A 15,512-nucleotide genomic window follows, 5' to 3' on the forward strand; every position below is an offset into this window, starting at 1 on the left:
ACCAGGCGTCTCAGCGGCAGAGCGCCTGCAGGTGCCGAAACTCTGGCAGGGCGGGTGCCCTAGTCAGCAGTGTGATGAATTGCAGAAAATGTACGGCTTGTTCAATATGCAGATTGAATAACATTTGGGATAGGCTACAACCCTGTCTCACTCCCTTCTCAACCACTGCGAGGGCTTTGTGTGTATCTTGGCTACAATAATGAATTCAATATGCTTTTCGTAGTTGCTTACCCGCACTCCTTTTTTTTAAATCATCATTAATCCTATTCCTGCATTACCTCTATAACCCTGTATTCACCTTACCAGAAGTTTTGTTTCTCCTGCCAAAGAACGTCGCTAATTCCCACTATATCCAGCTTTAACCTGTCCATTTCCCTTTCTAAATTTTCTAATCTACCAGCCCGATTAATGGATCTGACATTCCACGCACCGATCTGCAGAACGCCAGTTTTCTGTCTCCTGATAAATATGTCCTCCTAAGTAGTTCCTGTCTAGAGATCCGAACGGGGGACTTTTTTACCTACAGAATATTTTACCCAAGAGGGCGCCATAATCATTTAACCATACAGTAAAGCGGTGCCCTCGGAAAAATTACGGCTGTAGTTTCCCCTTGCTTCCAGCCGTTCGCAGTGCCAGAGCAACAAGGCCGTTGTGGTTAATGTTACAAGGCCAGGTCAGTCAATCATCCAGACTGTTGCCCGTGCAACTACTGAAAAAGCTGCTGCCCGTCTTCAGGAACCACACGATTGTCTGGCCTCTCAACAGATACCCCTCCATCGTGGTGGCAATTACGGTACTGCTATCTGTATCGCTGAGGCAAGCAAACCTCCGCGCCAACGGCAAGGTCTATGGTCCATGGATGGGAAATGGAATATATTACACATCGAAAATGAAATTGATAGCATCTTCATTGCATCATGCACTCATTTCATCATCCAAATAAAGTTGTCAAAAGGGTAGACGTTCCCATGCAGACAAAAGTGAAACTGCGACCTATGAACACAAGACAGTCAAACAAATTTCACAAAGATAGACATGAAATGGAACCCACCCTAGGCAGAATGGTGCAACTGAGGTGGTAATTCAAATAACACAAGTACAGGGAATAATTTACTACTTTTTCTATAATTCAAGTAAATAATTGTGATTAAGTTAGTGATCGTCAGCTGAGTTGCTGATATCCATATTGATGGAAGCTAAACAGCTTCTTTGACTCTCCGTGAATGATAAAGCATAATATGTCTATCAAACGTTTGTAAAAGTTAAGCTATCAGTACCTATAGATAATGAGGAATTCATACTTCAGCTGCACAGCTATTGACCTTCACTTGGGGAGTATCAACAACATATACATCTACATGGATTCTCTGCAAATGACATTTAAGTGCCTGGCAGAGGGTTCATCGAGCCACCTTCACAATTCTCTATTATTCCAATCTCGTATAACGTGTAACGAACGAGCAACTGTATCTCTCTGTACGAGCTCTAAGTACCCTTATTTTGTCGTGATCATCGTTTCTCCCTATGTAGGTCTGTATCAACAAAATAATTTCGCATTCGGAGGAAAAGTTGGTGATTGAAATTTCGTTAGAATATTCCGTCGCATAGAAAAATGCCCTTGTTTCAATGATGTCCAGCCCAAATCCTGCATCATTTCAGTGACACTCTCTCCCATATCTCGAGATAATATAAAACGTGCTGTCCTTCTTTCAATTGTTTCGATGTACTCCATCAATCCTATCTGGTAAGGATCCAACACCGTGCAGCAGTGTTCTAAAAGGGGACGGACAAGCGTAGTGTAGGCCGTCTCCTTAGTAGGTCTGTTACATTTTCTAAGTGTCCTGCCAATAAAACGCAGTCTTCAGTTAGCCTTCCCCACAATATTTTCTGTATGTTCCTTCCAATTTCAGTTTTTAGTAATTGTAATTCCTAGATATTTAGCTGAATTTACGGCCTTTAGATTTCACTGATTTATCGTGTAACCGAAGTTTAACGGATTTCTTTTAGCACTCATGTGGATAACTTCCCACTTTTCTTTATTTAGGGTCAACTGCCAATTTTCGAAGCATTCAGATATTTCTTCTAAAGTGTTTTGCGATTTGTGTTGATCTTCTGATGACTTTATTAGTCGATAAACGACAGCGTCGTCTGCAAACAATCTAGTATGCCTGCTCAGATTATTTCCCAAATGTCTATATAGATAAGGAACAGCAAAGGGTGTATAACACTACCTTGGGGAACGCCAGATATCACTTCTGTTTTACTTGATGACTTTCCGTCAGTTACTACGAACGGTGATCTCTTTGACAGAAAATCACAAATCCAGTCACATAACTGAGACGATATTCCCTAAGCACGCAATTTCACTACGAGCCGCTTGTGTGGTACAGTGTCAAAAGCCTTCCGGAAATCCAGAAATAGGGAATCAATCTCAAATCCCTTGTGAATAGCACTCACCTCTTCATGCCAATAAAGAGCTAGTTGTGTTTCACAAGAACGATGTTTTGTAAATCATTGTTGACTGTGTGTCAATAGACTCTTTGCTTCGAGGTAATTCATAATGTTCGAATACAATACATGTTCCAAAATCCTGCTGCATATTCAATCCTCAGTGCGATTTCATTTAAAACCTACACATGAGTTGTTTTAGCGTAGACGAGTTAGAATTTTTTTTTTTTTTTTTTTTTTTTTTGGCCGCCAGCATAGCCGAATAGTTATCGTCATTGCCTTCAGTGTGGGAGGACGAGAGTTCGAATTCTGGAACCACCTCATCTTTTCTATGCGGCCAGGAAGTCTGGAGAAGGTTCCACCCAGCCCTGTGGGGCCAGTGGAGTAGCTGCTCGAATGAAGAAGTGGTGATACCATCAGGATACATCTGTGGCAGTAGCAGGTGGAATTATTGGCTGTATGGCGATGACAAGGACCACGGTCATAGACAGCTCATCAGTCTGATTTGTAGGCATAAGTTGCCCAGACTGAACAGACCTAAGGCTTAACCTCTTAATGGTTTACGTTCTACATCCAATATTTTGTATCTACAGTGTACAGGTCACTAGGACAGAATGTACACTTTTACACGATTTAACACTATGAGGTAACAAAAGTCTTGAGATACCTGCTAATACCGTGTCAAACCACCATTTGCTCGCCGGCGCGTAGCAACTCGACGTCGCATTGACTCAACAAGTCGCTGGAAGGCCCCTGCCGAAATACTGAACCATGCTCCCTCTACAGCCGTCACTAACTTGTAAGGAGTGGGTCAGAACTCTCCACTACAAGAAACAATATATCCAACTCAACGCTATTCTTCCCATTGTGTAAGCACAGATATCGGTAGTAACAATATGAGGACGAAAGATGGGAGCGCATTGTTGTGGGACGAGGTGTGTCTGCAGGAGTGGAAGCAGTGGTGTCGGTCGAGAGCTCGGAGACAGAAGGCGTGTCACGGTGCCCTCACGGCTGTGACGGCGGATCTCACCACACTCGAGGCCTGATGTGATTTATACAGCCAGGAGAGATTTAGGTGGCTTAACTATGCTTGGAGATGGAATTCCAGGTAAAATTCGCAAGCCTAGCGCAAAAGCAATTACAAGGTTATACTCGTGATTGTTAGTCCGAGTTTGCAATAATCCCATGCTTCGCTTGTCAGTGAAAGAAGGCTCCTTATCTTCCAAATAATAATAAATATTCTCCACATATAAATAATATGCTGTGGTTACTAAATGTTAACGCAATTATGAAACTGAAATAATTAGTTAATCTGGCACTCAGCCATTATTGACACATACGTCATTTGTCATTGTCACTATTAATACTTGTTCATGATGATTCTGAAGTTTACAATAGAGTTAATTGATAAAATCTGTTCTCACAAGTTATTTAGTAGTCAACAGGGCCCGAGCAAACTACTTTTTATTAAATTTACTCTTAGTAACAATAAGCTTTAGCCGCTGCTGCTGCATACTGCTGAGAATTGCTGTAAACGACATGGAAAAAGACAGTCATCTAAAGAGGTGAGTGCAGAACTTAGGGCCAAAACAGAGACACTGACTCACCACAACATGTCATGTACTCTAATCCAGTGAGTTCCGTTGCACAAGTCAGATTCTGTATCACCTGTAAATTCTGGTTCAAAAACGCAGTCAGATAATTTGGGTACTGTTTCAGGTTCATTTGTTCCTGTAGTTTTTCATATTAAAATACGCATACAGATAGCTTATCCAAATGTTAGTTTTAAGGTTTTATGTAACGATCTGCTGAGGGCTGATATGACAGTGAATATGACACTCATACAACACGCACAAAGCGTAATGAAGGTTAGATTCCGCTTACTGATAGCCCACGTTGCTTACCGAGTCCAGTTTCACAGATGAACATAGGCAATTTTGGCTATAGCCACGTTACATATATTAGTTGAATATACGTTACAAACTTCAGAAATGTTGCCATTGGAAGATTTTATGACAAAGTGACGTCTCGATTATGTTCCATATTTTTTTCCATTCATGTCGGCCGATCTGGGAGGGCAGTTAATCGCGCGAACTGTGCAGAGAATTCTTAAAACCAGTCGTGAACTTTTGTGGCCCGGTGACATGGGACACCGTCATCCATAAAAATTCCGTTGTTGTTAGGCAACATGAAGTTCGTGAATGGCTGCAAATGGTCTCCAAACAGCACAACATAGGAGTTTCCAGGCAACGATCGGCTCAGTTGGACGAGAGGAGCCAATACGCTCTATGCAAACACAGCCCACAACATTGTGGAGCCGTCCCCGACTTGGACAGCGGCTTGCTGTCAACCTGGGCCCATAATTACGTAGGGTTCGCTCTTAGCAACTGAAATCTGGACTCATGTGATCAATTCGCGGATTTCCAGAAGTCTAATGTCAATATTCCAACAGAGGTGGTGCAGGCGATATCGAGTTGTTTACAGAGGTACCTGCGTCGGTCGTCTACTGGTACAGCCCATTAACGCTAAATTCTGCTCCCCTGTCCTAACAGATACGTTCATCGTACGTCTCACAATGACTTCTGCAGTCGTTTAACGCAGGTTAGCTTGGCTGATAATACTGACAACTCTAGGCTGCTGCTGACAAACGCTGTTGTTCTCGGTCGTTAAGTGAAGGCCGCGACCACTCCGTTGTCCGTGGTGAGAGATAATGCCTAAAATTTGGTATTCTCGGCCCAGTCTTGACGATTTGGATTTCGCCATATTGAATCACCTAACGATTTCCGAAATATAATGTCCCATGACTCTAGCTGCAACTACTATTCCGCATTCAAAGTCTGTCAATTAACGCCGTGTGGCCAATCACGACAAGAACCTTTCCACATGAACCACCTGAGTATAAAAGACAGCTCTGACAATGCGCTGTCCTGTCATACACTGTGTGATCATATGTGTCCGGACACCCCCAAAACCAATCGTTTTTCATATTAGGCGCATTGTGCTGCCACCTACTGCCAGGTACTCCATATCAGCGACCTCAGTAGCAACCAGACATCGTGAGAGAGCAGAATGGGGCGCCCCGCGAAACTCACAGACTTCGAGTGTGGTCAGGTGATTGGCCGTCACTTGTGTCATACGTCTGTAAGCGGGAGTTCCACACTCCCAATTATCCCTAGGTCCACTTTTTCCGATGTGATAGTCCGATGGCAGGGTGTGGGTATGGCGGATGCCCCAGTGAACATCTGCATCATCTGTAGTGCCAACAGTAAAATTTGGAGGTGGTGCTGATATGGTGTGGTCGTGTATTTCATGGATGGCGTTTGCACACCTTCTTATTTTGCGTGGCACTACCATAGCACTTTTCCAGATTGGTGTTTTAAGTACCTTCTTGTTTCCCACTGTTAAAGAGAAATTCGGGGATGGCGATTGCACCTTTCAACACGATTGAGCACCTGTTCCTAACGCACGGCCTGTGTCGGAGTGATTACACCACGAAACATCCCCGTAATTGAGTGGCCTGCACAGAGTCCTGACCTGAACCCTATAGAACACCATTGGGATGGTTTGGAAAGCCGACTTCGTGCCAGGCCTCACCCACCGACCTCTGCCCAGTGCAGCACTCCATGAAGAATAGGCTACCATTCCCGAAGTAACCTTCCAGCACCTGATTGAACAGTGGAAGGTGTCATCAAGGCTAAGGTTGGTGCAATACCATATTGAATTCCAGCATTACCGATGGAGGGATCCACTAACTTTTAAGTCATTTTCAGCTAGGTGTCCGGATACTTTTGATCACATAGTGTACTTTGTGTACGCGATACTACCGCCACCTAATATATGCATATCGCTATCCCATGACACTTGTCGCCTCAGTGTATTCTCATTGAATGATTATCAACGAAGTAAGACCTCATACATGGCAACCAGAACGGATTTCCATCACGCATTTCTCCCAGAATACCCCGACAGCAATGGATTAACGGCCGCACGATGTCGTACAATGGGAAGCATATACTGCCATGTAGTTCAACATTTTTTAGAGTGCGGATATTGCTGGAGAAATGTTGATAATCCCAAAAGCACAATGTATAGTAAAACATCATACAAGTACTGATTCAATTTATAGCCTTTTGTACCTGCTGCATTGAGTATGTCATTCAAGGACAATATGTAATTATATTTCTAAAAGCGATGCTACAGGAGATCGTTTTATTCGTCACAATATGCCTGCTATGATAAATAGCTATCGTCAGATTATCTGCAAGTACTTGGTACATAGTTTTGGTACAATGCTCCTAGAATTGGCTGTCACTTGTGTCATACGTCTGTAAGCGGGAGTTCCACACTCCCAATTATCCCTAGGTCCACTTTTTCCGATGTGATAGTCCGATGGCAGGGTGTGGGTATGGCGGATGCCCCAGTGAACATCTGCATCATCTGTAGTGCCAACAGTAAAATTTGGAGGTGGTGCTGATATGGTGTGGTCGTGTATTTCTTGGATGGCGTTTGACAGTGTTGACTGGAATACTCTCTTTCAAATTCTAAAGGTGGCAGGGGTAAAATACAGGGAGCGAAAGGCTATTTACAATTTGTACAGAAACCAGATGGCAGTTATAAGAGTCGAGGGACATGAAAGGGAAGCAGTGGTTGGGAAAGGAGTGAGACAGGGTTGTAGCCTCTCCCCGATGTTGTTCAATCTGTATATTGAGCAAGCAGTAAAGGAAACAAAAGAAAAATTAGGAGTAGGTATTAAAATTCATGGAGAAGAAATAAAAACTTTGAGGTTCGCCGATGACATTGTAATTCTGTCAGAGACAGCAAAGGACTTGGAAGAGCAGTTGAATGGAATGGACAGTGTCTTGAAAGGAGGATATAAGATGAACATCAACAAAAGCAAAACAAGGATAATGGAATGTAGTCGAATTAAGTCAGGTGATGCTGAGGGAATTAGATTAGGAAATGAGGCACTTAAAGTAGTAAAGGAGTTTTGCTATTTGGGGAGCAAAATAATTGCTGATGGTCGAAGTAGAGAGGATATAAAATGTAGGCTGGAAATGGCAAGGAAAGCGTTTCTGAAGAAGAGAAATTTGTTAACATCCAGTATTGATTTAAGTGTCAGGAAGTCATTTCTGAAAGTATTCGTATGGAGTGTAGCCATGTATGGAAGTGAAACATGGACGATAAATAGTTTGGACAAGAAGAGAATAGAAGCTTTCGAAATGTGGTGCTACAGAAGAATGCTGAAGATTAGATGGGTAGATCACATAACTAATGAGGAAGTATTGAATAGGATTGGGGAGAAGAGAAGTTTGTGGCACAACTTGACCAGAAGAAGGGATCGGTTGGTAGGACATGTTCTGAGGCATCAAGGGATCACCAATTTAGTATTGGAGGGCAGCGTGGAGGGTAAAAATCGTAGAGGGAGACCAAGAGATGAATACACTAAGCAGATTCAGAAGGATGTAGGTTGCAGTAGGTACTGGGAGATGAAAAAGCTTGCACAGGATAGAGTAGCATGGAGAGCTGCATCAAACCAGTCTCAGGACTGAAGACCACAACAACAACAACAGCTCCTAGAATTACAGGTAAATATTAACTAGAATACATTATTATAATTATTTTTGCATACGTCAGAGAGGTTTGACAACCATAAATTATCGTATTTCTATCACTGTCTCTTGGTTTTAATTATATTCCATTAGTGCTCTTGGAGTAATACCGGTCGGTTGTACTAGATGTGAATTATTATCTGACGCAATTTTCCAATTGTCTTCCACTTCTGAGTAACAATTATCTGACAGCATATTTAGCAGACGTATCAGCGTTATTGTATGGTTACTATCAGTTTATCATGCTGTAACTGCAGTAGCCTTTACTACCGGTATCATGAGTGGACAGCAAAAAGAAAATAGTCCCACTATCGTATTCCAGAGATCTCTGCACTGATAAAGAAAGCAGCCACATGAAGTGTAGCACAATTTACCTTCAATACCGGTTTTTATATTTATCCAAATTGGGTTTACGGAAAATTTGTGTTGTGAGGTTCTCAACGGCATAGCTATGAGCGCCCAATCTTTTCGCTGTTTGGTCGCGCTATTTCCCGGATGATGATGAAATGATGAGGACAACACAAACAACCAGTACCGGGCCAAAGAAAATCCCCGACCTGGCTGGGAATCGAACCCAAGACTCCGTGATCCAAGGACAGCAACGTTAACACCAAGAACTGCGGATTTTTTTACAAATAGTGCCATCGAACTTCCCTAAAACTCGTTTCCTGCCTACCGACACGTCTGCCTGATAATGACTCCAACCAGTGGTTCACTGCCCTAGAATACGAGTAAGTTGCAGTTCAAATAGTTCAAATGGCTCTAAGCACTATGGGACTTAACATCTGAGGTCATCAGTCCCCTAGACTTAGAACTACTTGAATCTAACTAACCTAAGGACGTCACACATATCCATGCCTGAGGCAGGATTCGAACCTGCGACCACAGCAGCAGTGCCTAGAACCGCTTGGCCACATCGGCGGGCTAGGTTGCAATAGTCTGTTGTATGCGAATTATTATTGATATGCACAACACTTTGAAGGAACCTTCCAAACAAACGTAATCGACCCACGCCGCATGGTGTGTATACAAAGACGAAGTTGATAACAGATAGTGTGACATTAATTTGCAGCCCAAAGTAGTGTCACAGTTTTGATGACTAAAAATTTGAAAGGTGGGAAGTGAAAATACATCCAAAATTCCAAGGAAGTGGCTGTACCAGTTATTTGTACAAAACATTGTGACACACAAGGCAGAAGAATGGACACTGACAATGTGAATAAAAGAAAGGGTCCACTCAGTACAAATGATATGTTTGATGAGGTGTTGTTGTAGACAGAAAAAGAGAACAGACCATGTGATGAGGATATCAGACAAGTTATGGAAAGAGATTCAGTATGTATACTGATGCACCCATACTCTTGGGATAGCATCTATGATTAGTAATCAAACTGTCGTCGGTCCCTGGTTAGAAACACGCCATCACTCTAGTTTTGATTAATGATCAGCATTGGCGGCCAAAGACTTCTGGCATAAGAAGTCAACCTCATTCTGCCAACGGCCTTGTCAAAGAGGGCGCAGGAGTGGACAGAGGTTCATGGTACTCTCTTGTCCTTGATGTGGGAAACTGCCCCTAAAGGCGGAACAATCAGCAATGATCAACGGCATGAGGATGCAGAAGGTATAGAACTTGTGAACTGTAATTGATAAAGTGTCGTGATGATCTCTCCATTGGCAAAATAATTCATAATAGTCCCCCATTTGGATCTCTAGGACGGGGGTGTGGGGAATATACTGAATAAGTGACTGTTATGGGGCCCTCTGTAGTGGAGGGTTGCTGCCGAACATGCTGAATAGGTGGTGCCAGGATAGTCCATGGTAAAGAGGGTTGTTGGCCAGGGCCATCGTCAGAGGGGTCGGGCCACGTTCTTTAACGTGGGAATCACTAGTAACCGAGAGCCTTTTGGCCACGATGTTACCCTGTCAACTGCATGGCAACTACCCTTAGAACTGTCATGTTTCTACCAAATCCCTAGCTCACATGAGTTAGGTCGTAACGGGCGAGACTGGCAGATCGTCAGTGCAGTAGAGGATCGCGTCGGCGACCTCGGCGGTAACTCGTCACGCGCTGCAAGAGGAGTCTTGCTAACACGAGTAGCGTGGTGGTAAAATACCATGCGAACAAGCGGTAAACGCTGGGATAGCCGTCTGAGGTGTCGGTTCACGTGGTGGCGTGAACTAGTATCCGAACCCTGTGTGGTAACGGCGATGTCCCTTGGCAGACCACACGGTGTTTACTCACAAAACTGCCGGAAGCTACCCAATCCCGCGCCGCAAAAGGTAGAACCCACGGGCAACGGGCGCTCTCTGGTATGTAGGAGAGGTGTGGTAGAGTTTCGCGATCGCGAAGCGACCTCGGACAGTAACTCGTCAATGTGACAAGAGAAATCTTGTTGAAACGAGTACCCTTTAAAGGGGAGCTATGGGGTAGCTCCTGGGGTAGTCGTCTGAGGTGTCGGTTCACGCGTGAACTAGTATCCGAGTTCTCCTACGGGAGATACGATGAGCCCCTTGGCAGACCGCACGGCAGTTACCCGTAAAACTGCTTGTTTTCTACCTCATCCCTGGGTATCGCGTTTATCCAGGGCAACGGGCGACTCAGGCAGTATGAGATGTGCGGTAGAGGACCCGAACTAAAATGTCCTCGGCGGTTACTCGTCTAACGTGGCGGGACTAATACGCCAACACGAGTAGTAAGTAAGTAGTAAGTAAGGGAGGGGAGGCGGACTGCCAAGGGGGAGGTGACTATGAGGGAAATACTGAATAAGCAAGTAAACGATAACGTTCCACGAGGCTGGGAAAGGAATGTCAGGAGCTTTATTGTGGTAGGATGCTAGAAAATCAGAAAAGAGAAATATAAAGTCTCAATCTAGATATAGATGGTATCAGTGAAGTTAAATGGAAAGAAGACAAGGATTTCTGGTCAGATGGGTATAGAGCAATATCACCAGCAGCAAATGGTATAACGGGAGTAGGATCTGTTATGAGTAGGAAGGTATGGGAAAGAGTGTGTTACAATCAACACATCAGTGATAGGGCTGTTCTTATCAGAATCGATAGCAAACGAATATTGACAACGATAGTTGAGGTATACATGCCGACATCGCAAGTTGAAGATGAAGATAGAGTAAGATATGAAGATTCTGAAAGTGTAATGCAGTATATACACGGAGATGAAAATATAATAGTCATTGGGGACTGGAATTCAGTTGTAGGGGAAGGAGTAGAAGAAAAGGTTAAAGGAGAATAGGGACTTGGGACAAATAATGAGGGGGTGGGAAGACAAACTGACTTCTGTATTAAATTTCAGCTAGTAATAGCGAATACTATGTCCAATAACCACAGGAGGAGGCAGTGTACTTGGAAAAGAATGTGTGATACAGGAATATTTCAGCTAGATTGCATCATAGACAGAGATTCCGAAGTCAGATACTGGATTGTAAGGCGTACCCAGGCGCAGATATAGACTAGATCACAGTATACTAGTGATTAAGAGGAAGCTGAAGTTCAAGAGATTAGTAAGGAAGAACCAATACACCAAGAAGTGGGATACGGAAGTACTAAGGGATGACGAAACACTCTTGAAGTTCTTTAAGACTACAGACACAGCAATAAGGAATAGGTCAGTAGGCAGTACAGTTGAACACGGATGCACGTCTCTAAAACGGATAAGCACAGAAGTTGGAATGAAAAATGTAGATTCAAAGAAGGTAAGTGCGAAGAAACCATGGGTAACAGAAAAAATACTTCATGAAAGAAGGAAGTACAAAAATGTTCAGAAAAATTCAAGAATACAGAAATACAAGTTGCTGAGGAATGAAATAAACAGAAAGTCCAGGAAAGTTAAGACGAAATGGATGCATGAAAAATGCGAAGAAATCGAAAAAGAAATGGTTGTTGGAAGGACTAACTCAGAATGTAGGAACATCAAAACAACTTTCGGTGACCTTAAAAGCAAGGGTGATAGCATAAAGAGTGCAATGAGAATTATTATTATTTTGAGCTTTTCCTCATTACAGAGGCTTATCTCCAACATAATAATTTACTTGGAAATTACAATACAAACAATAAACGTTCTTAAACTATAATCTCAAAATATTTCTCCAGGTGTTTCGATCTTGTGTGTCCTCTTCCTCTGCGCCCATTCTCCTCATTGTGTGCTGTACATTTTGGAGCCAGGTTGTCATAGGTCGTCCTCTTCTTCTTCTCCCCTCCGGTTCCCACTCCAGTATCAATTTTGGTATTCTGGTTTTCTCCATTCGTCGTATATGCCCGTACCACTGTAATTTCTTCCTGTCCATTACATCATATATTCTTTCTTTTATTTCCATTCTCCTTATTACTTCGGTGTTCTTTATCTTTTCTTTCCTGGAGATTCTTGCCGATCTTCTCCAAAAGTCCATCTCTAGAGCTTGTAATTTTTTAATGTGCTTCATGTTAATTGTCCAGGTCTCCGTTCCATACAGAACCACACTCTCTAATATGGATTTGTATATTAGTTTTTTAGTTCTGCTCATTACATTCCTGCTCCATAAGACTGAGTTAAGCATCCCAATGACCCTCCGTCCGCTACTAATTCTTTTATTGATTTCTGACTCTGATTTTCCCTCGATTTCTAAAATGGATCCTAAATAACAGGAAGTGTTTATCTTTTTGATTTTCTTTCCTTCAATGTATAGCTCATCTGAATCATTAGTCAAGTATTCTGTTTTTTCGTAATTAATCTTCAAACCCCAAGTTTTGTATGCTACTGCTAGTTGATTGCACATATAGTTAGCATCCTCCCCATCTTGTGCTACGACTACTTGATCATCAGCAAATAATAAATGATGTAGGTAAACTCCATCTCTTATTTCTAATCCCATACTATTACATTTACGAGACCATGTTCTAAGGCTAATATCTATATAGATTTTAAATAATGATGGTGACATGGGACAGCCTTGTAAAAGGCCTTTGCTTGTTCTAAATTTCTGTGAAAGTTTATTACCAACTTTCACTTGGCAAATGTTATCTTTATACATCTGTTGTATTATTTTAATCAAGGGAGGGTTTATGTTTGCCATATGTACTGCTCTCCAAAGTAATTTTCTTGGAACAGTATCATATGCTTTTTCTAGATCTATGAAAATTAATCCTATATTTTTTGATTTTTCCCTATGTTTCTCCAAAATCTGTCGTAATGTGAAAATATGGTCTACACATGATCTCCCAGCCGTGAATCCACATTGTTCTTCATGGGTTCTAAAATTTTTTTCCAGTTTGTTTTTAATTACTTTCGCAAAAATTCTCATTAATGTGTTTGTAACACAAATTCCTCGATAGTTTGAACAAATTTTGCGATCCCCTTTCTTAAATATTGTATTAATGTAACCTAGCTTTATCTCGTTGGGTATTGAATCTCCATGTATCATTTTGTTGAAGAGCTGTGTTATCAGTTTCACAATTTTGTCACCACCATATTTCAGACACTCCAGATTGATATTGCCTGGTCCCGGTGATTTACCATTCTTTCCTGTTCTCAACGCCTGAAGTACTTCACTTTCTAAAATCTGGATCTCATCATCTTCATGTCCTTTATCTTCCCCTGTTCCTTCTCCTAGATATTCTTCTCTGTCCACATTTAATAATTTTTGGAAATACTCTTCCCATTCCTTTTGTGTTATCAGTTGGAGATTAGTTTTGCTTTTTGTATCCTGTCGAAGCCCTTTCAATACTGACCACGCTTCTTTTGCTCTCCCAAATCCTAATTTGCTATTCACCTTGGCACATGTTCTTTCCCATGCTTCATTTTTTGCCATCCTTATTTTTTTCATCACTTCATTCTTCTTTTCCTTGTATATTGATCTTGTTTCTTCTGATTTATCATTCAACCACTGAAGGAACGCATTTCGTTTTTCTCTAACTAGGACCTCTAGTTCCTCTGACCACCACTCTGCTGCACGGTTGTGGTTGCTATCTTTTTTACCCAACACCTCCGTTGCTATGATTTTCACATTAGCTTTTATATAGTCATATATTTCCTCTGTACTTCCTTCAAATGATTCAACCAGTTTCCTTTCCATCCTGGCCGCAAAGAGTGTTCTGATACTTTCGTCTTGTAGGCTGTCAATATTAAAAGGTAAATTTTCATCTTTCTCAATGTGGTTTGTTTTATTTATGTTACTTGTGTCACTCCTTGCATTCTTCCATGGCCAGAAAGACTTCATTTTAACTAGATAGTGGTCTGATCCACACTGGGCTCCCCTATAAGATCTGACGTCTACTGCTTTGAAACTACTTGTTTGCCTAATGATAATATAATCTATTATAGAACGAAGGTCTTTGGTGTTCTGTTGCCAAGTATATTTATGAATGTCCTTATGTTTGAAAAATGTGTTGGTAATTTTTAGATCAAATTGTTCACAAATTGCAATCAATCATTCCCCATTGTCATTATATTCGTCCTCTCCATGTTTTCCTACTATTCTACAAGATTCTCTAATTCCTACCCTTCCACTCAGATCTTCCATGATAATCAGTTCCTTTCTTCTTGGGATTTTTTCAATAGTCTCCCTGAGGGTGTCCCAAAATGTATCTTTCTCCTTATCTTTTGTGTCGTTCGTGGGTGCATATATGCCAATAATCACAACTTCCCTAGCAAATAATGTCATTTCAACAGTTATAATACATTGATTGATGAATGTCCAATTTGTGATTCTTTCTTTCCATGATTTCTTTATCATAATGGAGACTCCTGCTTTGGCTCTTACTGCTTTTGATACCCCACTCCAGATATGTAAATAATTATCCAGTTCTTCTTCTCCTTGGCCTTTCTTCTTTGTTTCAGAGAGTACGACAACATCCATGTTGAACATGTCAAGTTCTGCAAGTAGTAAATTTATTTTAGTGGAAACATTTGCACATTCCAGCATCCAAACATAATTTTCCGTTTCTCATCGCCAGTTCGTCGTCCAAAGTTCCAATTTTTCCGAGGCATATTATTAGGTTTTTTAGCATTTTTATGTTTTTATGTGAGTGAGGAGCTGGCCCACTGCACAACCCCCAACCCAGAGGACCAGGTAATTTTTACTCATGGTTTTCTTCCTTTAGCCTTTGATAAGCCAATATCATACTACAAGGCAGCAGTTGCTAGTTTTGGTCCACCCCGGGTATTTTATTTCCCCGGTACCCACCATATCTGGTGAGCATTCCCCTATCCGCCACCTGGGGAGGCGCCCGATGGGAGACCAGCAAACTCCACACGGGGCAATGAGAATCCCCTATCTCTTCTAAATCGACTCCTGATTCTTCTTCTATCACATCAGACGAATCTTTCCCCTCTGCATTTAACAGTGTAATGAGAATTCCACTGTTAAATGCAGAGGGGAAAGATTCGTCTGATGTGATAGAAGAAGAATCAGGAGTCGATTTAGAAGAGATAGGGGATCCAGTACCAGAAAAAGAATTTAAGAG

The sequence above is a fragment of the Schistocerca serialis genome, chromosome 11, assembly GCF_023864345.2.
Source record: "Schistocerca serialis cubense isolate TAMUIC-IGC-003099 chromosome 11, iqSchSeri2.2, whole genome shotgun sequence".
In the NCBI taxonomy this organism is placed as follows: Eukaryota; Metazoa; Arthropoda; class Insecta; order Orthoptera; family Acrididae; genus Schistocerca; species Schistocerca serialis.